The 23,367-nt window shown below is 33.3% G+C and overlaps 1 protein-coding gene across 1 annotated transcript in view; it reads right to left on the reverse strand.

The window, feature by feature from the left end:
- The window catches only part of Lgr1 (Leucine-rich repeat-containing G protein-coupled receptor 1), a 200,422-nt gene extending 177,314 nt beyond the window's left edge, over nucleotides 1-23,108 (reverse strand). The window contains exon 1 of the mRNA XM_075290673.1: nucleotides 21,828-23,108. The gene's annotated coding sequence lies outside the window, so the exon portion shown is untranslated. The remainder of the gene's footprint in view (nucleotides 1-21,827) is intronic.
- Between the last annotated feature and the right edge of the window lie 259 nt (nucleotides 23,109-23,367).

A 23,367-nucleotide genomic window follows, 5' to 3' on the forward strand; every position in this document is an offset into this window, starting at 1 on the left:
GTTTATTTTCTTTAAAATGAATTATTAAAGAAAAATAAAAGGAATTTTAGAGCGATCGTGTTAAATGCTAGTAAAAAACTGTTCACTCCTAAATAAATTTATGTTTATATTATAAAATTATGTATGTATGTTTATACACGACTCCACGTTCTTCTTTTGTTAGTTTTTGAATTCCTTCCAAATTTTAAAGTTTTGTACAAAAACAATTTTTTATTACAAGATTGTTATTTTTGTAATAAAAAATAATATTTTATACAAAAATCATTCAATTTCGTTTATATCAAGCACTGTTACTGACTATAAATCTTTAATAACGCACATTTCGATGTTTCATTTAAAAAAATTAATATAGTATAAATATAAATGTGTAAATTAAAAAAAAAAAAAAAAAAAATGTTCGGTCGGAGCAGGGATTGAACCCACGACCCTTTGCATGCAAGGCAGACATGCTAACCACTGCTCCACGTGGCAAACAAATGTATGTTTCTGTTAAATAATGTTATGTTTGCATGGGCTCGTGGGCGCTGCAAACTATGCTATATAAATGTAACTTATAACGATAATTATCTCCTGGTGACTATAACAGCTACGTAGCCCAGTGGATAGTGTGTTGGCTTACAAACTGTATGGTCCTCGGTTCGATTCTCCGTGCAGGCGAAAGGTAAAATTTAAAAAATTTATAAATGTGAATAATTTCTTCAACATTATTTGTATTACAGAGAAAGGTGCCAATAACTAAAAAATTTCGTGGAAATGAAAATTACAAGTATGTTAGGGAATGAGCACAATCGTGTTTGGGAAAAATTCTTCCAAGCATATAATATTTTTGGCTCAAAATGCTTCCAAACATATAATATGTTCACATAAAACAAACATATTAATGTTTCGGCAGTATGCAATAATATATGTGCTTCCTGCAAAATATGTTTGGAACATATGTTAAAGAAGCGATTTTTTTGAGGATATATATATATATATATATATATATATATATATATATATATATATATATATATATATGAGATTTTCATAATGCGTTGTTAAAATAACGACAAGTTACTGACATTTTTGGATTTTTTTACTACCATTTATGAAGTTTTTCCTTCTCAAAAAAGCTAAAGTTAACTAAACGTAAAGAAAAATTCTTTGACGCCAAATTCTCATTAGTTTTGAGAAGTGTACGAACAAATGTATCTGTTTCATTTAGCATTGAATTTATTTTTACAGTCTTTGACATGTATAACCATGTTTAGGTTATAATTTTTTTGGCATATACTTGGAATAAAGAAAATTTCATTGGCCTGGGAAGAATCTCTTTAAAAACTGTAAAAATAAACAAAAACAAAATAATTTTTTCTGTGTATCATTATCCACATTACACCGCATGGCAATATGTCCGTCTGACCCTTTGCAAAATCCTCATGTTACACTTTCTCTCATATATATTCTCATCATATTATCAATGCTAATGTTAGAATTCCCTGTCTTGCAAAAAACTTGATAACGATAAGCTACGTTTCTGTATAGGACTCCAACTGATGCGTAGTGGTGGTGAGCTTTAGTTTTTAAGATAATTTCTTGTATGTCATCCAAGGATCGACAAGATTTGCCCGTCCAAACTCAGGACATTTCTTACTTGTTTTAGCTTACTTCAATTCCTTTTTCTTTCCTTTTAGTCATTTTTTTCATGTCACTTGAGAATGCTTGGATAAATTCTTTCGAATCTCCCATGATAATCCTTCGACATTCGTAGGTTAAATATACTTAGCTCCTTGGATAATAATGCAGTTACTCATAGCTAAAATAAACACACATGAGGTAGAAGAATTCTTAATTTTTATACCCTCCATCATAGGATGGGGGTATATTAACTTTGTCATTCCGTTTGTAACACATCGAAATATTGCTCTAAGACCCCATAAAGTATATATTTTCTGGATCGTGGTGAAATTCTGAGTCGATCTGAGCATGTCCGTCCGTCCGTCCGTCCGTCCGTTCGTCTGTTGAAATCACGCTAACTTCCGAACGAAACAAGCTATCGACTTGAAACTTGGCACAAGTAGTTGTTATCGATGTAGGTCAGATGGTATTGAAAATGGGCCATATCGGTCCACTTTTACGTATAGCCCCCATATAAAGGGACCCTCAGAATTGGTTTGTGGAGCCTCTAACAGAAGCATATTTCATCCGATCCGGCTGAAATTTGGTACATGGTGTTGGTATATGGTCTCTAATAACCATGCAAAAATTGGTCCACATCGGTCCATAATTATATATAGCCCCCATATAAACCGATCCCCAGATTTGGCTTGCGGAGCCTAAAAGAGAAGCAAATTTCATCTAATTCGGCTGAAATTTGGTACATGGTGTTGGTATATGGTCTTTAACAACCATGCAAAAATTGGTCCATATCGGTCCATAATTATATATAGCCCCCATATAAACCGATCCCCAGATTTGGCTTGCGGAGCCTCAAAGAGAAGAAAATTTAATCCGATCCGGCTGAAATTTGGTACATGATGTTGGTCCATATCGGTCCTTAATTATATATAGCCCCCATATAAACCAATCCCCAGATTTGGCTTGTGGACCCTCTAACAGAAGCATATTTCATCCGATCCGGCTGAAATTTGGTACATGGTGTTGGTATATGGTCTCTAATAACCATGCAAAAATTGGTCCATATCGGTCCATAATTATATATAGCCCCCATATAAACCGATCCCCAGATTTGGCTTGCGGAGCCTAAAAGAGAAGCAAATTTCATCCGAACCGGCTGAAATTTGGTACATGATGTTGGTATGTGGTCTCTAACAACCATGCAAAAATTGGTCCATATCGGTCCTTAATTATATATAGCCCCCATATAAACCGATCCCCAGATTTGGCTTGTGGAGCCTCTAAGAGAAGCATATTTCATCCGATCCGGCTGAAATTTGGCACATGGTGTTGGTATATGGTCTCTAACAATCATGCAGAAATTGGTCCACATAGGTCCATAATTATATATAACCCCCATATAAACCGATCCCCAGATTTGGCATGCGGAGCCTCAAAGAGAAGCAAATTTCATCCGATCCGGCTGAAATTTGGTACATGATGTTGGTATATGGTCTCAAACAACCATGCAAAAATTGGTCCACATCGGTTCATAATTATATATAGCCCCCATATAAACCGATCCCCAGATTTGGCTTGCGAAGTCTCCAAGAGAAGCAAATTTCATCCAAGCCGGTTGTAATTTGGAACATGGTGTTAGTATATGATCTTTAACAACCGTGCCAGAATTGGTCCATATCGGTCCATAATTATATATAGCCCCCATATAAAACGTTCTCCAGATTTGATCTCCGGAGCCTCTTGGAGGAGCAAAATTCATACGATCCGGTTCAAATTAGGAACGTGGTGTTAGTATATGGACGCTAACAACCATACCAAAATTGGCCCAATCACACAATCCATTCATAGAGAAAATTTTGTTAAAATTTTATTCGGTTCATAATAAAATTTTCATCATTTTCAAAATTTTATTTCTATAGAAAATTTTGTGAAAATTTTATTTCTATAGAAAATTTTGTTCAAATTTTATTCGGTTCATAATCATGGTTGCCACTCGAGCCACAAATAATCTACCAAGATTTTATTTCTATAGAAAATTTTGTCAAAAGTTTATTTCTATAGAAAATTTTGTTGAAATTTTATTTCTGTAGAAATTTTTGTCAAAACTTTCTTTCTATAGAATATTTTGTCAAAATTTTTATTTCTATAGAAAATTTTATTTCTATACAAAATTTTATTAAAATTTTATTTCTGTAGAAAATTTTGTCAAAATTGTATGTCTATTTTGTCAAACTGAATTATATACGTATTGGATCGATCTTTTTTGATTTAATATATAATACGTATGGACTTACATACAATTTATAAGATGGTGTTAGGAGGTTTTAAGATACCTTGCCAGCGGCAAGCGTTACCGCAACTTAAGTAATTCGATTGTGGATGGCAGTGTTTAGAAGAAGTTTCTACGCAATCCATGATGGAGGGTACATAAGCTTCGGCCTGGCCGAACTTACGGCCGTATATACTTGTTATTATTGTGTTTTTTTTTTTTTTTTTTTGATCACTTTAAAAGGTTTAACTGGCAATACATTTAATTAAATTATTAAAGGATGTTAGAGTAGACATATAGACCTATTGTTTAGTTCCAGTGCGTATTCATCGTACTCAATTGGGCAGTCAATTGACTCAATTCCTTTTTGGAGAACGAGAATTCCCGTACCAAAACAGTCAACAAAGGGCTAATTACAGCGTTGTGAATAGAATTGTGTCTATGGTATATGTATGATTTGCATCATATATTTATACCCTCCACACATCGAAATATTGGTCTAAGACCCCATAAAGTATATATATTCTGGGTCGTTGTGTCTGAGTACTGAGTCGATCTGAGCATGTCTGTCCGTCCGTCCGTCTGAAGAAATCACGCTAACTTCCGCACGGAAGAAGCTATCGACTTGAAACTTGGCACACGTATTGTATGTTATTGATGTAGGTCGGATCCGATCTAATTGGAATTTAGTACGTTGTGTTAATATATGGGCTCTTACAACCATGCATAAATTGGCTAATATCGGTCCATAATTATAGATAGGCCCCAGATAAGCCGATTCCCAGATTTTACTTTGTGATTAGAAAATCATCTGATCTTGCTAAAATTTGGTACAAAAAATGATAGGTATTTATATGGACTACATTACAATTTAGAAGACGATTGTGGATTTCAGCCTTTAGTAGAAGGTTCTACGCAATGCATGGTGGAGGGTACATGAGATTCGGCATGGCCGAACTTACGGCTGAATATACTTGTTGTTGTTTTTTTTTTTAATTAAGAAAACATTTTCTACTTTGAAATATCTGTTATAGCTTGGATTTTCACACTGACATTTCTTAGTAAATGAGAATGCAAATGAGGTCTGAGGATAAATGAGGTCCACACCCTAATTTTAAAAAGCGTATTTATTTCAAAAATTTATTTCAAAGTCAAAATTTTTAATTAAGTCAAAATATTTACACAGAAAAATAGTGTCGAAAGGCCAGAAAAATCATGTGTTTAAAATACGAATATGAATTTTGCTTATGCTATGTTCCCACCGACTCGTTTTCCTCATTCGTTTTTCCAAAATATTTCACCGTTCACACCGACTTGAGATATTTTAAAAGGTGGTTAAAATTTCAAGGCCCGATGTTGATTTTGAGTAAAACACAAACTATTTAGGAAATTATTGTAATTTTATTATAATATATTGGTATTACTCAATTATGTATGGAACAAAATATCGGCCAAATGGGCGCCGCGACCTCGGTGGCACACCTTCATCCGATGGTCCAAATTTTCGATGACGCTGAGGCATAATGGAAGTTCTATGCCGTTAATGTGCGGAATAATCTCATCCTTTAGCTCTTGAATTGTTGCTGGCTTATCGACGTACACCTTTTCTTTCAAATAACCCCAAAGAAAAAAGTCCAACGGTGTCAAATCACATGATCTTGGCGGCCAATTGACATCGCCATTACGTGAGATAACACGGCCATTGAATTTGTTGCGCAAAAGAGCCATTGTTTCGTTAGCTGTGTGGCAAGTGGCACCGTCCTGCTGAAACCATATATCGTCCACATCCATATCTTCCAATTCGGGCCATAAAAAGTTCGTTATCATCTCATGATAGCGAACACCATTCACAGTAACTGCCTCACCGGCCTAATTTTGGAAAAATACGGCCCGATGATGCCGCCAGCCCATAAACCACACCAAACAGTCACTCTTTGTGGGTGCGTTGGTTTTTCGACAATCACTCTTGGATTCTCATTCGCCCAAATGCGGCAATTCTGTTTATTGCGAATCCACTGAGGTGAAAATGTGCCTCATCACTGAAGATGATTCTCTCCGAAAATTTATCATCCACTGTTGCCATTTCTTGGAACAATTTAACACGTTGTTGGATTGTGTATCTCTCCATGGTTCAAATTGAGTAAGTGTGAAATAGAGAAATGTCAAATAAAATTCGGAAAAAAACTTGGCGTTTAGGTGTGGTTCACATTCAACATCGGCCCTTACAATTTAACCACCCTTTAGTTTGAGGATTGCCACGGAAACTCGAAATTCAAATGCCATTGTTCAAATAAATACCGCGATCAGAGATGGTCTATATCAAGCTATTTTAGGTTGCACGCGCAGAAAAACCATGTTTGGACATAGTAGCCGCATCCACGTAATGCTTATCTAGAGCTTTGTAAAAATAGTTTTCGAGCGGAGAAAAATGTATGGTGACAATAAGCATCCCAGCAAAAAATTTGGAAGTTCTTCCAAAGGCACAACTTTAAAAGCACTTCCAGAAGATGCACTCCCAATGATGTTCTTTATTTTAACTACCCAAGAAGTTCTTTTAATTCAATTTTTTATAACTTGGTTTTTTCATACTTTTAATGGATAATTTTAACTTTTTTTGTTTCAAATAGGTTTAAAACAGAATAAGTGTTCATAAAATGGTACAAATCATTTAAAATTTGTCTATAAAAATGCTAAATCCAATCTGAAAAAATTGTGCATTTTTGAAAATAATTGAGGTCAAACGTTTCCGATAAGCGTTAGAATCCATTAAAAATTATAAAAAATTATAAAAATTATTTATTTGAAAATATATCACAGAATTCTTTAATTTACATCCAAAACATTGAATTCGGATTACACCTAAAGAAGTGATGCAAATTCAGTGCAATGGCTGTTGAAATGGAGGACTTCCATCCTATGACAAGCTCATGTTAAATTCATCGCTTCTGCGTCAATTTTGCATCACTTCCGGATCCAAAAAGAACATTTTCATTACTTTTTTGGCAACGCTTTTTTTGCTGGGATTTGAACATGTTCTATCATTTAAATGATAGAATTTGAGACCATTAAATGGTCGGGAAAATCATGTACCTGACCATTCAATTTTTTACTTTTTTTACTGGGAAAAAAGTATTTTTATAGGTTAAGTATAGGCATGTCTAGAACCATTACATGGCCATAAAGAACATTTACATTTTTTTCGTGACCATTTAACTTTTTAACTTTTTTTGCGGCGAAAAGAATTTTATAAAAACATTGAGCAGGTACACACGATTTTCATTCTGCGCGTCTGTCGTGTGTTGATTGTTTCTTGGAATGGACGGAGAATACGGATTTACTGTTTTGTGTTAATTTATTTATTCAGAAGTGGCACGTGGTTTTATGTGAAGACAAAAAAGGAAAGTGTAATTGAAAAAATGTACCTGTTTTTTTGTTCTGCATTTTGCTATATGGTATCATTTATTTTTATTTGCAGTTACATGATGTCTGCGTTTGTACATTTGATGGACATGATGTAAATATGGAATAATAACTTATTGTTGAAATTGAAATAAAATAAAGTGTATAAAAATATATGACGTTTGCTTGATCGGCATTATAAATACAAATAAACATTAAATTAGTTATAAATAAATAAAAACAAACAAATAAATTTAATTTTGTGTTTTCTTTTCTCAAGTGGCGTCCTTTTTTCGACAATGAAAAAAGTTTTTTCATAAAGATCAAAACATTTTAGGTTGTGACCATGTTCTTTTAACTAAGAGAAAAACATTTTTAATGAATACCATAACATTTTAAATCGTGACCATTGTCTTTTCATTCAAACAAAATTCTTTTTATCAATATAATAACATTTTAGACAATTTTATTTTTCTTAGAACCATGTTCACTGAGCCAACGTGGTTGCAGGTGAAAATGTCACATAGTCGCAAGTGAAAATGTTACAATCTTCAAATATCATTGTGACAATCATGTTTCTTCTCTGCGTGTGGCGACTGTCGTTAAGTTGTAAACGTCACTTACGTCGTAAATGTAGAAAAAGTTGCAATCGTCGCAAACTCAAAATACTTCAGTCCCTACAGGTAGGCAGCGAATGATATCCAAGATGATGGTATGTGCGAAAAAATTCCAATTCTCAGGAATATTCATAAAGTTATTAACGAGTTGGAAAAACGAGAGAATAGAGTTATTTCAATTGGAGACTCCAAGCCAAAATTACTATTAACTACTTGATGGTGCAGCAAACGTAACGGTCGGTGTTCGCTCATCCTTCCGTTTGAAAATTTCTGCAGAAACTAGAAGGAAAGAAAACTACTTAAGTCTTGCATAAGTAAATTTTTGTTTAGGAAGATTTTTGGCTTATTAGAGCCAATTTACACACGAATTAAAAATTTTCAAAATCGTAGATAGTCATTCGCTGATGCAACTAAGGCTTGGATGGACATAATGGACAACACAAATCAAGAATAGTGTGAAGTTACGAATGAGAGCTGTAAACCTATGTGATTTAAAGAAATTTTCAGAATTACGAAAACATTTTTTACTTTGAATTATCCGTTATAATATGCATTTTTAAACTGGCATTTGTATGTACGTGAATAGCTTTATTAATAAACCGCGAAAAGAGAATGCAAATTTTATAAATGAGATCTGTATCCTAATTTTAATTTTATTGGTCCTAGATTTTAAGCCAGATAGGTCGTTAAAAAATTTCTTTATTTTAAAGAAGCCGCATCTTTGGCTCGGAATCAATACCAAAATCCTTAAGGGAAGGTCAAAATCTTTGAATCCAAGTACTTATTACAAATTAGGGTCGTTTACATTATAAAATTGACGTGTTTTGGATGAAAACTTGTGTTTTTTTAACTTGATTTTTTGTATGGGGAAAACGACTCGTTTTTAAATGCTTATAAAGGGAAAACATTTCAAACCGCAAAACATTCTTGATGAGAACGCCGTACTAGCATAGAAGACGGACTTCTCTAGTGTAAAGTTTTTTTTCTTGTCCAAAAGTCGATCATCTTTTCAATGAAGTCGTTTTGTCCTTATAGTTAAGTGATTAAAATTGAGTTTCTTTACATGAAAGAACATTTTCTTTAGCTAAGGTCAACTTGGTTTTAGCAATTCTGAAAAATTCTTCAAGATTGATGGAATTGTATTTTACTTTGTTAACTTTTTGTATCTTGAGTTCTAGGCTGAAAAGCGTTCAAAATAGGAAATTTTTTCTATACTTTATTCTTAATTGAGTTTTCCCCATCAACCAGATCTTATTTTATAGATCTATACACCCTAAAAACGCTTCTGTAACATATACCCCAAACACATTCTGATTCAAGCTTATATATTTGCAGTATTGGTTCAAACAAAATATTGTTTGTATTGTTCAAACATATTATGTTTCACTTTGAGCATACACTGGTAGAAAAAACTTTTAATGAAATTTGCTTTGTGTGGATATATTTTTAAATCGCCAATAGGTTACTTTCATTCTTTTACTTGCAGCATACTCCATAGGTCTATCTTTCTAAACATAGATTATTATAGATTATAGATTATTTCTAAATTAATATATGTTTGCATCCAAGCATATTATAATTACAAACACTTTATGCCCAAACATAATATATTCTAACATATTAACATATATGTCCCATGTTATGCTACACACAAAAAATATCAATTAATTTGATTGTCAAAACAATTAAAATTATGTTTAAATTTGAGCTAACAACGTAATTTGTAAATACAATTACGATTTTAGTCACTTTAGCAACCAATTTTGTTATATCAACAAACATTTTGTTATATCAACAAAAAATTTTGTTGAACTTAAAAATTTTCTGTAACAGCAATTTATTGTTAGCTCAAAAATTATAATATTATTTTCTGTGTAGTTTATGAACATTATTGCTTGCACTTAAAAATATTATGTTAAAAAATTTGAGATCCAAACATATAATTTTTACACCCAAACATATGAAAAACAGTATTTTTCGTCCGTGTACCCACACAGAAAAAAATATCACCAGAATATTTCCAATTAAAAAGATAATTGAAGTTGAATGTTTTTTCAATTAATAAATTAATTGATACAATTAACTTTTTAATCAAGGTAGAAACATTAGGTTAATTAAGTCAATGATTGAAAATTTTAAAATTTTTAATTAAAAAATTAATTGATAGAATTAACTTTTTAATCAAATTCAGAAGACGAAGTCATTTAAAAAAAGTGATGAACATTTCTTAATCAAAATAAAAGTTCTAAGTCAATTCAGAAAGTAGTTGAAAATAGTTACCTTTTTAAATAAAAAATTAATTGGGGTTTGCATTCAAAATCAATTAAATTTTTAATTGAATCAATTAAAAAATTAATTGAAAATTGCTAATGACATCAATTAATTTTTTAATCAAGGATTTTTTCTATGCCCAATTAAAACTGTGATTGATACTATCATTTTCGTGATTGAAGACATTTCAATTAAAAAATTAATTGGATCAATTAATTTCGTGATTGAATCAGAAAAATATTTTTTTGTGTGCAGCGACTATTTCCTATTCTCAGATCTCATAAGAAAGCTTGCTGGGTGGAAGTTCCTCGAATAAAAATGTGATCACCCAAACAAAGGTAGCTTCAATCAAAACTATATAATTCATATGTATCAATAAATCCAGTTTATGGGATCTCTGTCCAAAATTGAATACGTTGCCAACAAAATGATATTGCGGAGTCAAATTAATTAATTTTACCCATCTCAGAAGATATTCTTTTTTATTGAGAATTTTTTATTAATATATTTAATGTTATCTTAATTCATATCAACAAACAGTTTCAGCAATTTAATAGAAAATCTTTTCACCAAAAATTGGCCTTGAAGTTTATAAAGGGAATTTTCTTATGCATGTCTGGCTTTTAAATTTAATATTTACTGTTCCTCATAGCCTTCAAAGAGAATGATTTTTTCGCAAAAACATATATTTTGACCTCTTCATGTGGTTTTATTTATAAATATCGATAATTTCATCAATATGCTAAGACATAAAATCATACACGCAAAGAAATCTTTACTCTAGATGATCGCAGTTATCATTTGCGTAATATAAGAATACACACATGTCTTACGGCGTAATTATATATTAAATAATCTAATATTAAATACAAAATGGAAGTTGGAAGCGTGAGAACGGTGTGTATCGGAAATTCGGCCAGGCCGAATGTTATGTACCCTTCACCACGAATCGATTTACTTGGGTGTGGGTCAATTTTTAAGTACTTTTACTTTTTCCGATTTATTGGACGGTATGTTGAAGAGAAGTATACCTCCCCTTGTCAAAACACGCTTGAAATTCACAGGAAATGTATAAGATTGTCCAACGATTTGAATATAGAACAATTAAAAAACAAGTATATACAGCCGTAAGTTCGGTCAGGCCTAATCTTATGTACCCTCCACCATGGATTACATAGAAACTTGTACTAAAAACTGTCATACACAATCGAATTACTTGGGTCGCGGTAACACTTGCCGATGGAAAGGTATTTTAAAACTTCTTAACACCGTCTTCTCAATTGTAAATTAGTCTATACGGGGTATATATTAAACAAAAACAAGTAAGTAAAGTCTAAAGTCGGGTGGGGCCGACTATATTATACCCTTCACCATTATGTAGACCAAAATCTGTGTTACCATATCAACTCCTTCAAATGTGTCGGGGGCTATATATAAAGGTTTGTCCCAAATACATACATTTAAATATCACTCGATCTGGACAGAATTCGATAGACTTCTACAAAATCTATAGACTCAAAATTTAAGTCGACTAATGCACTAGGGTGGAACACAATGTTAGTACAAAAAAAAATATGGGAAACATTTAAATCTGAAGCAATTTTAAGGAAACTTCACAAAAGGTTATTTATGATTTATCGCTCGATATATATGTATTAGAAGTTTAGGAAAATTAGAGTCATTTTTACAACTTTTCGACTAAGCAGTGGCGATTTAACAAGCAAAATGATGGTATTTTGACCATTTTTGTCGAAATCAGAAAAACATATATATGGGAGCTATATCTAAATCTGAACCAAATTTGGCACGCATAGCTACAATGCTAATTCTACACCCTGTGCAAAATTTCAACTAAATCGGAGTTAAAAATTGGCCTCTGTGGTCATATGAGTGTAAATCGGGCGAAAGCGATATATGTGGGAGATATATCTAAATCTGAACCGATTTCAACCAAATTTGGCACGCATAGCTACAATACTAATTATACTCCCTGTGCAAAATTTCAACTAAATCGGAGTTAAAAATTGGCCTCTGTGGTCATATGAATGTAAATCGGCCGAAAGCTATATATGGGAGATATATCTAAATCTGAAACGATTTCAACCAAATTTGGCACGTATAGCTACAATGCTAATTCTACTCCCTGTGCAAAATTTCAACTAAATCGGATTTAAAAATTGGTCTCTGTGGTCATATGAGTCTAAATCGGGCGAAAGCTATATATGGGAGCTATATCTAAATCTGAACCGATTTGGCTGATATTTTGCAAGTTTTTCGAGACTCATAAAATATTCTGATGTACGGAATTTGAGGAAGATCGGTTGATATACACGCCAATTATGACCAGATCGGTGAAAAATATATATGGCAGCTATATCTAAATCTGCACCGATTTTTTCCAAAATCAATAGGGATCGTCTTTGAGCCGAAACAGGACCCTATACCAAATTTTAGGACAATCGGACTAAAACTGCGAGCTGTACTTTGCACACAAAAATACATCAACAGACAGACAGACGGACAGACAGACAGACGGACATCGCTAAATCGACTCAGAATTTAATTCTAAGACGATCGGTATACTAAACGATGGGTCTCAGACTTTTCTTTCTTGGCGTTACATACAAATGCACAAACTTATTATACCCTGTACCACAGTAGTGGTGAAGGGTATAAATATGGGAAACATTTAAATCTGAAGCAATTTTAAGGAAACTTCGCAAAACTTTATTTATGATTTATCGCTCGATATATATGTATTAGAAAATTAGAATCATTTTTACAACTTTTCGACTAAGCAGTGGCGATTTTACAAGGAAAATGTTGGTATTTTTACCATTTTTGTCGAAATCGGAAAAACATATATATGGGACCTATATCTAAATATGAACCGATTTCAAGCAAATTTGGCACGAATAGCAACAACGCTAATTATACTCCCTGTGCAAAATTTCAACTAAATCGGAGTTAAAAATTGTCCTCTGTGGTTATATGAGTGTAAATCGGGCGAAAGCTATATATAAGATATATATATAAATCTGAACCGATTTCAACCAAATTTGGCACGCATAGCTACATTGCCAATTCTACTCCCTGTGCAAAATTTCAACTAAGTCGGAGCAAAAAATTGGCCTCTGTGGGCAAATGAGTGAAAATGGGGCGAAAGATATATATGGGAGCTACATCTAAATTTGAACTGATTTTGCTGATATTTTGCAAGTTTTTCGAGACTCATAAAATATTCGGATGTACGGAATTTGAGGAAGATCGGTTGATATACACGCCAATTATGACCAGATCGGTGAAAAATATATATGGCAGCTATATCTAAATCTAAACCGATGTTTTCCAAAATCAATAGGGATCGTCTTTGAGCCGAAACAGGTCCCTATACCAAATTTTAGGACAATCGGACTAAAACTGCGAACTGTACTTTGCACACAAAAATACACCAACAGACAGACAGACAGACGGACATCGCTAAATCGACTCAGAATTTAATTCTAAGACGATCGGTATACTAAACGATGGGTCTCAGACTTTTCCTTTTTGGCGTTACATACAAATGCACAAACTTATTATACCCTGTACCACAGTAGTGGTGAAGGGTATAAATATATAAGGGAGCTATATCTAAATCTGAACCGATTTCAACGAAATTTGGTATACTTAATGATGCTATTAAACGTACTCCTTGTGAAAAATTTGAAGCAAATCAGGCAAAACTCTGGCTTTTGAGGCCATATAAGTTCAAATCGGACGAAAGATATATATGGGAGCTATATCTAAATCTGAACCGATTTGGCTGATATTTTGCATATCTTTCGAAAGCCCCAAAATATTTGGCTGCCCGAAATTTTGAGAAAATACGTTATAAATACGTCAATTATGACCAGATCGGTGATAAATATATATGGCAGCTATATCTAAATCTGAACCGATTTTTTTCAAAATCAATAGCGATTGTCTTTGAGCCAATGAAAACCTCTGTGCCAAATTTGAGGACGATCAGACTTAAACTGCGAGCTGTACTTTGCACACAAAATTACATATACAGACAGACGGACGGACAGCCAGACAGACATACGGGCATCGCTAAATCGACTCAGAATTTAATTCTAAGACGATCGCTATACTAAACGATGGGTCTCAGACTTTTCCTTCTTGGCGTTACATACAAATGCACAAACTTATTATACCCTGTACCACAGTGAAAGGTATAAAAAGGCCGATTAAATACGTATATAATTCAGGTTGACAAAATTTTCTATAGAAATAAAATGTTGACAAAATTTTCTATAGTAATACAATTTTGACAAAATTTTCTATAGTAATAAAATTTTGACAAAATTTTCTATAGTAATAAAATATTGACAAAATTTTCTATAGAAATAAAATCGGCTATATATAACTATGGACCGATACGAACCAATTTTTGCATGCTTGTTAGAGATCATATACTAACACCACGTACCAAATTTCAACCGAATCAGATGAGTTTTGGTCTTCCAAGAGGCTCCGGAGGTCAAATCTAGTGATCGGTTTATATGGGGGCTATATATAATTATGGACCGATGTGGACCACTTTTTGCATGGTCATTAGAGACCATATGTTAACACCATGTACAAAATTTCAGCCGGATCGGATGAAATTTGCTTCTCTTAGAGGCTCCGCAAGCCAAATCGGGGGATCGGTTTATATGGGGGCTATATAAATTTATGGACCGATGTGGACCGATGTGGACCAATTTTTGCATGGTTGTTAGAGACCATATGCTAACACCATGTACCAAATTTCAACCGGATCGGATGAATTTTGCTCGTCCAAGAGGCTCTGCAAGCCAAATCTGAGCGTCGGTTTATATGGGGGCTATACGTAAAAGTGGTCCGATATTGCCCATTTGCAATACCATCCGACCTACATCAATGACAACTACTTGAACCAAGTTTCAAGTCGATAGCTTGTTTCGTTCGGAAGTTAGCGTGATTTCAACAGACGGACGGACATACGGACATGCTTAGATCGACTCAGAATTTCACCCCGACCCAGAATATATATAAAGGGAATACCCCCTACCCAACGTTTGTTAAGCCGGTCCGTTTTACATCTGCATAACCGCCCTATTTCTGTATATAAACGAAAAATCAAGTTATCCGATTTTTTTTTTTTTGAAATGTACGGGACACGTATGTGGAAACCATGGAGTGTGTGGAAACCTGGCCCTACTCTTTAAAAGACTTCAAATCTCTTCGAATTTGTTTTCAGATCGAAGGATATTGTTGACTAAGTTAACGAAAATATGCTTCGGGTTACGCTAGTTTGTATTGAAAATATAATTAATTCGTTGAAACCAACTGGTATTTTCTCCCATAATGGAGCAATTTTAATAGTAAACATGAAGTTCTAAACATAGAAAAACATTGTTTAAAATCCAAATAGTTTGACGAAAAACATGTTTATTGTCTGAGTGTATTTTCCCACAAAATCTTTTAATTTTCATTGGATTTGTATCTATATACAATATACGCATTTAAATGTTTGTTGCGTAAACGTCCACTCGTATAATCTTCCGCGTAGGTTAAAGCAGCCACATTTTCATTGATTTTCAATTGAATTTCCAAAACAAAAGCAATAATAACATAGTCTGAGATATGTTTAAAATTGTTTTGCTACGTCTGAATGGAAAATAAACTCTCTCTTTTGTGTTTATGAAAAATTGTTCATAATCTAATAATTCATAATATTTGAAAATATTATGAAATGGATTCAAATAAACATTCACACAAATATCTTGCCGTTATAGCCAGTCGTAATATTTATAAGCATCATTTAAAAAAAATAAATTTTTATAGCTATATAAATTTGTAAGGAATTTTAAAAATAAAACACATTAATAAATGCGGGTACTACACTACTTTGTTAGTTTTTCATATAACTCGAAAAAAAATTAAGATGACCCTCAGTGTCAAATAAATAGACTCACAGCCATCTCTGTTTGTTCTGTTAAGGTAAGACTACATAGCAATCTAGAGGCTTTAGTTTGAAAGTATGTTAATCTAATGTGGCCCCTACACAACATACTTTCATCACCTGGTAATCTTGTAGGTAATTCTACTTTTCATTTTAAGATAAGTGGCATTAGAAGTTAGTCATAATAAATCACAGCAATTTACTGCAACATGCAATACCAAGTTTAATACTGGTAATGCCAATTGTATTGAGATTTACCTAGTTTCTGGTAGGATAACATTCTTCCTGGTGTCACAAACCCCTTCTCAAATTTTATGAAAATTCAAATGATCCCCAAGATGATTTTATGACCTCTCTTGGGGCGGTCAATTTTACTTTGAACTTTATGTTCTCCCTCATCGCGGTCGTATGTCCCGAAAAATAGGCGGAAAAAACGCCCAATATGTTATGGGAAAAAATAATGTCGGAAAACAAATCAAAACTACCCCAAATGAAGTAGTTTTAATCCCCAGTTTTGGTTAACAAAATACGTACGGTATTTAATTCAAAATGTCGTGACAGTGCAGATCTCGTGGTCTTTAAGAAAATGCAAAGACTATTAAGGAGTAAATGCTACGAAACGCTCCACAAAGCCACCAAGAACTCATAGTACTATTTGCCAAATCGGAACATTTGAGTGAATGTGCGAAAGTGTGCCGGAACAAATATTTTAGCAAACCATTATTATGGAAGCCCATTTGTCTCTTTGTGTTCCATCCCAGTAACTGAAATAATAAACAAGTATATACGGCCGTAAGTTCGGCCAGGCCGAAGCTTATGTACCCTCCATCATGGATTGCGTAGAAACTTCTTCTAAACACTGCCATCCACAATCGAATTACTTAAGTTGCGGTAACGCTTGCCGATGGCAAGGTATCTTAAAACCTCCTAACACCATCTTCTAAATTGTATGTAAGTCCATACGTGGTATATATTAAATCAAAAAAGATCGATCCAATACGTATATAATTCAGTTTGGCAAAGTAGACATAAAATTTTGACAAAATTTTCTACAGAAATAAAATTTTAACAAAATTTTCTATAGAAATAAAATTTTCACAAAATTTTCTATAGAAATAAAAATTTTGACAAAATATTCTATAGAAAGAAAATTTTGACAAAAATTTCTACAGAAATAAAATTTTAACAAAATTTTGTATAGAAATAAACTTTTGACAAAATTTTCTATAGAAATAAAATCTTGGTAGATTATTTGTGGCTCGAGTGGCAACCATGATTATGAACCGAATAAAATTTGAACAAAATTTTCTATAGAAATAAAATTTTGACAAAATTTTCTATAGAAATAAAATTTTGAAAATTATGAAAATTTTATTATGAACCGAATAAAATTTTAACAAAATTTTCTCTAGAAATAAAATTTTGACAAAATTTTCTATAGAAATAAAATTTTGACAAAATTTTCTATAGAAATAAAATTTTGACAAAATTTTCTATAGAAATAAAATTTTGGCAGATTATTTTTGGCTCTAGTGGCAACCATGATAATGAACCGATATGGGCCAATTTTTGTGTGATTGGACCAATTTTGATATGGTTGTTAGCGACCATATACTAACACCACGTTCCTAATTTGAACCGGATTGGATGAATTTTTCTCCTCCAAGAGGCTCCGGAGGTCAAATCTGGAGAACGTTTTATATGGGGGCTATATATAATTATGGACCGATATGGACCAATTCTGGCACGGTTGTTAAAGATCATATACTAACACCATGTTCCAAATTACAACCGGCTTGGATGAAATTTGCTTCTCTTGGAGACTTCGCAAGCCAAATCTGGGGATCGGTTTATATGGGGGCTATATATAATTATGAACCGACGTGGACCAATTTTTGCATGGTTGTTAGAGACCATATACCAACATCATGTACCAAATTTCAGCCGGATCGGATGAAATTTGCTTCTCTTAGAGGCTCCACAAGCCAAATCTGAGGATCGGTTTATATGGGGGCTATATATAATTAAGGACCGATATGGACCAATTTTTGCATGGTTGTTAGAGACCATATACCAACATCATGTACCAAATTTCAGCCGGATCGGATGAAATTTTCTTCTCTTTGAGGCTCCTCAAGCCAAATCTGGGGATCGGTTTATATGGGGGCTATATATAATTAAGGACCGATATGGACCAATTTTTGCATGGTTGTTAGAGACCATATACCAACATCATGTACCAAATTTCAGCCGGATCGGATGACATTTTCTTCTCTTTGAGGCTCCTCAAGCCAAATCTGGGGATCGGTTTATATGGTGGCTATATATAATTATGTACCGATGTGAACCAATTTTTGCATGGTTGTTAGAGACCATATACCAACACCATGTACCAAATTTCAGCCGGATCGGATGAAATATGCTTCTGTTAGAGGCTCCACAAGCCAAATCTGAGGGTCCCTTTATATGGGGGCTATACGTAAACGTGGACCGATATGGCCCATTTTCACTACCATCCGACCTACATCGATAACAACTATTTGTGCCAAGTTTCAAGTCGATAGCTTGTTTCGTTCGGAAGTTAGCGTGATTTCAACAGACGGACGGACGGACGGACGGACATGCTTAGATCGACTCAGAATTTCACCACGACCCAGAATATATATACTTTATGGGGTCTTAGAGCAATATTTCGATGTGTTACAAACGGAATGACAAAGTTTATATACCCCCATCCTATGATGGAGGGTATAATAATAATAATGATGCACGACAGGTAAGTTTAACAGTTTTAATTATACCCACCACCATAGAGTGGTGACGGGGGTATAATAAGTTTGTCATTCCGTTTGTAACACATCGAAATATCAATTTCCGACTATATAAAGTATATATTCTTGATCACGGAGAAATTCTAAGACGATATAACCATGTCCGTCGGTCCATCTGTCTGTCTGGCTGTCTGTCTGTCTATTGTAATCACTCTACTGTCTTCAATAATGAAGCAATCGTGCTGAAATTTTGCACAAACTCGTCTTTTGTCTGCAGGCAAGTCAAGTTCGAAGATGGGCTATATCGGTCCAGGTTTTGGTATAGTCCCCATATAAACCGACCTCCCGACTTGGGGTCTTGAGCTTATAGAAACCGTAGTTTTTATCCAAATTGGAAATCTAGAGGTATTTTAGGACCATAAAGACTTGTACCAAAAATGGTGAGTATCGGCCCATGTTTAGTATAGCCCCCATATAGACCGATCTCCAGATTTTACTTCTCGTGCGTATAGAAAACGTAGATATTATCCAATTTGCCTGAAATTGGAAATGTAGAGGTATTTTAGGACCATAAAGACTTGTACCAAAAATGGTGAGTATCGGCCCATGTTTTAGTATAGCCCCCATATAGACCGATCTCCAGATTTTACTTCTCGTGCGTATAGAAAACGTAGGTATTATCCAATTTGCCTGAAATTTGAAATCTAGAGGTATTTTATGACCATAAAGAGGTGTGCCAAAAATGGGATGTATCAGTCCACGTTTTGGTATAGCCCTCATATAGACCTATCTCCCAATATTACTTCTTGGGCGTCTAGAAACTGTAAACCTAGAAACTTTTCTATCCGATTTGCATGAAATTTGAAATCTAGAAGTATTTTATGACCATAAATAGGGGTGTCGAAAATGGGGAGTATCGGTTCATGTTTTGGTATAGCCTTCTTGGGCGTCTAGAAACTATATTTTCTATCCGATTTGCTTGAAATTGAAAATCTCTAGGTATTTTAAGACCGCAAATAGGGGTGTCGATAATGGGGAGTATCGGTTCATGTTTTGGTATATCTCCCATATAAAGCGACCTCCCGAATTGGGGTCTTGAGCTTCTAGAAACCGTAGTTTTTATTCGATTGGAAATCGAGATATATTTTAGGACAACAAATAGGTGTGCAGACTGATCGCCCGATTTTAGATTTCGTAGTTTTTACCCAATTTGTCTGAAATTTGAATTCTAGAGGTATTTGAGGAACATTAAGAGGTGTGCCGAAAATTTTGAGTATTGGTCCATGCTTTGGTAAGGCCTCCATATAGACCTAACTCCCGGATTTAGTTCTTTGGCTGCTAGAATCTGTATTTTTTATCCACTTTGCCTGAAAATATAAATATGCTGGTATTTTTGACCCACAAAAATGTGTATCCCATTTATTTCTACCGGTCCATTATGTAAGACATTTATCGATCGACCGATTTCACTTCTTGAGGGTATAGCAGGATCATATCAATTGCTTGAAACTAAAAGTAAAATTTCCAGATTTTACTCCTCATTATCATTTAAATAATAGCGGTAAAAATCTACGGATTTAAGATTTCAAATCAAGACTTTTTTTCATCATTTAAGCGATATGTTTATGATTTATCTAAAATTCAAACAAAATTGGCTCTTTAAATCCAGAATATGATCTGGTATTCATAGGTAGAATCTTTAAATTTATCTTGGGGAAGTGTACTGATTGAATTGATCTGCTTGGGACAATATCTGTCATCAAACCCCCTTAAATCCTACATATATTATCAAGATATCCGCACCGACGAAGAGTTTTTAAAGGAAAGTATTATATTTGATTCATGGTGGTGGGTATTTAAGATTCGGCCGGGCCGAACTTACTACTGTATATACTTGTTTTTTAAAACAAGTTAATAAAACGAAAGTTGCAAGAATTTGAGGACGAAGTGAAAACATGAAAATTAGAAAAATGCCAATTTTTTTTCTTTTGACCAAACCACACAAATGCTGAATTGAAAATTATGTATTTTAAAATCGCGTGCGATTTATTTCAAGTACCCATCAGCAGCACGTCGATAATCTCATCTCTTTCCAATTTTAATGTTTAGAACAAGATAATAAAAGGAAAGTTGTAAGAATTTGAGAACGAAGTGAATGTGATGAATTTTTTCTTGCAACTTTCGTTTTTATTATCTTGCTCTAAACGTTAGAATTGGAATGAAATGTCAGTATAACTGTTTTAGTTTTTTTCTTTTTTTTAACACGTTAATAAAAGGAAAGTTGCAAGAATTTGAGAATTTGATTCGCGCGCGCGAATTTTGGGAGCCCTTTAGAATCTGGGCTGGAAACCACGACTATGTATGTCCCACAATGCAATTACTACTACTTGGTACTATAGTCATTCACTTCACACTTCCAAAATCCACTTTAACTAGATTTCAACCGTCATATAAAACCCTCTATATAAAATATTGCAAAGAAGATTTTCCGGGAATTCCCACACTTCATTCCCGGACAGCGGGAGCGAAAAAATAGCAAATTCCCGGGAATAAAGCCTAATTCTGATTGATAAAAAAGGCAAAATATCTTAAATGATAAGTTTAAAAGCTCTTCCTCAAGTGAAAAAATTGAAATCTGAGAAATTTTTCTGCTATCTCTGTAGTATGGTCAAGAAATCTTTATGCTATTTTTTCCAAATTCACCGTTTAATTTCCCTACAAACAGGATAATTATCAAGATAAAAAAATTTGTCGTTGGTTTTATTATAATTTTGTTTGTTTTTTTAACCTTCACATTAAAATTCAACTTTAAATATGAAATAATATAGTACAAGTATAGATTTTTTATGAATGATTTGGAAAGAAATTATTTTTATTTCATATATTAATGTAAATTTATTTCCACTTACCTTTACCACATCGTATAATTTAAATTGTCACTGCTTATAAGCAATTCAAATGTGGAGAAAAGTGTTTAAACCTAAAATATTTTTGTCTCCAAATTCTTTTTTATATTTTTAAAACAATATATTTAATCGAACGATTAGGCAATTTCGGATATTTTTTCAATAGTAAAACCAATCATTTATCATTTTTAATTGCGAAAACTTTTTCCTCTGTTATTTGGTTACACACATATATTCAATTATATTTTATTTGAGCACTTGTTGCGGATTAAACTCAGAATTTTGAGTTCTTTATTTGCATTTAAACACTTCAATAAATCATATAATTGTTAAAGTTGATTTTAAAAATTTTTGCTTCAGAAGGAAATCGTGTAATGTGAATTATATTTTTTTGGTATTTTTTCTATTTGAATTATCAATTATGTATGCATGTTTTTTTTTCTTCTTAAATTGAAAAAATTGTATCTCAAAACACTACCATCAAGCTTAAAAATTCAATTATAGGCCAATCAATATAGGTGACAGACCACAAATTTTTAATTTTGTCTTGTGGTTTTTTTTTTTTTGTTTGATGAGTTTCCTCCTTCTTTGTTATTAATAATGGTTGCCAGAATCTCACATTTCACAAATACCCTTTCAATGAATATCGTTGGCGGAGTCTATATTATGTCAATATGTTACTTTGCATGTATTTATTTACCAAGCATCAGGTGTGAATTACCTAGGCACACTGCACTCAGCCTATTACATTTTATTTTTATAACTTCATTTCCGACTACAACACATACACTGCCAACACACTGCAAACATGCATCTCAATTAATTACATCTCTCAGACATATGCACTATACTCTCAAACAATACAGCTCTCACTTGAATTAATAAAATTCGTAAAAAAGAATAAAGCTAGTACGACACACTTGTTGCACATACACACGAAAGAGAATGCAAAACTTGTACATCACTTTTGGGTCACTTCCAGTGATCCATATCCCAGTGAATTGTAATGAATGCACTTTTTTTGTTTATTTCTTGTTTTTTTTTCTCGCGAAACTCAAAACAACAACAACAAAATTAAAACACTAGCCAAGTTGATTATCAATCTTGTATTGAATCTTTTTATAGATCTAAAAAAGAGAATGTAAATATGCGTAATTCTTCCATTCGAATGCTATAGATTTAATTTTACACGGCGCGAATTTTTATCTGGGACGGTGACCGGTAATTTCTTTTTAAATTTACCAACGAAGACAAAGCCAACAATATCGACCACGACGACGATGTTCTCACTTCGAATTCGCTTTGTGAAATGAAATACTTTTTAACACAATCGTAGAGGTTTGTCCAACACCATACAGTCGTCTGCTAGTTGTACAGTGCTGTTAATGCTTGTGACTAACAAAAGCTTTGTATTCGTTTTGTTACCGAACAAAAACATCGTTCTACAGAGCTGGCATAGAAGAAAATAACAGTAAAAGCTTTTTGTTTTTGTGAAATGTTAGTTACAATCTTGTAAAGGAGTGAGTACTATATATATATATGT

This window comes from Haematobia irritans, chromosome 1 (assembly GCF_050003625.1).
Source record: "Haematobia irritans isolate KBUSLIRL chromosome 1, ASM5000362v1, whole genome shotgun sequence".
In the NCBI taxonomy this organism is placed as follows: Eukaryota; Metazoa; Arthropoda; class Insecta; order Diptera; family Muscidae; genus Haematobia; species Haematobia irritans.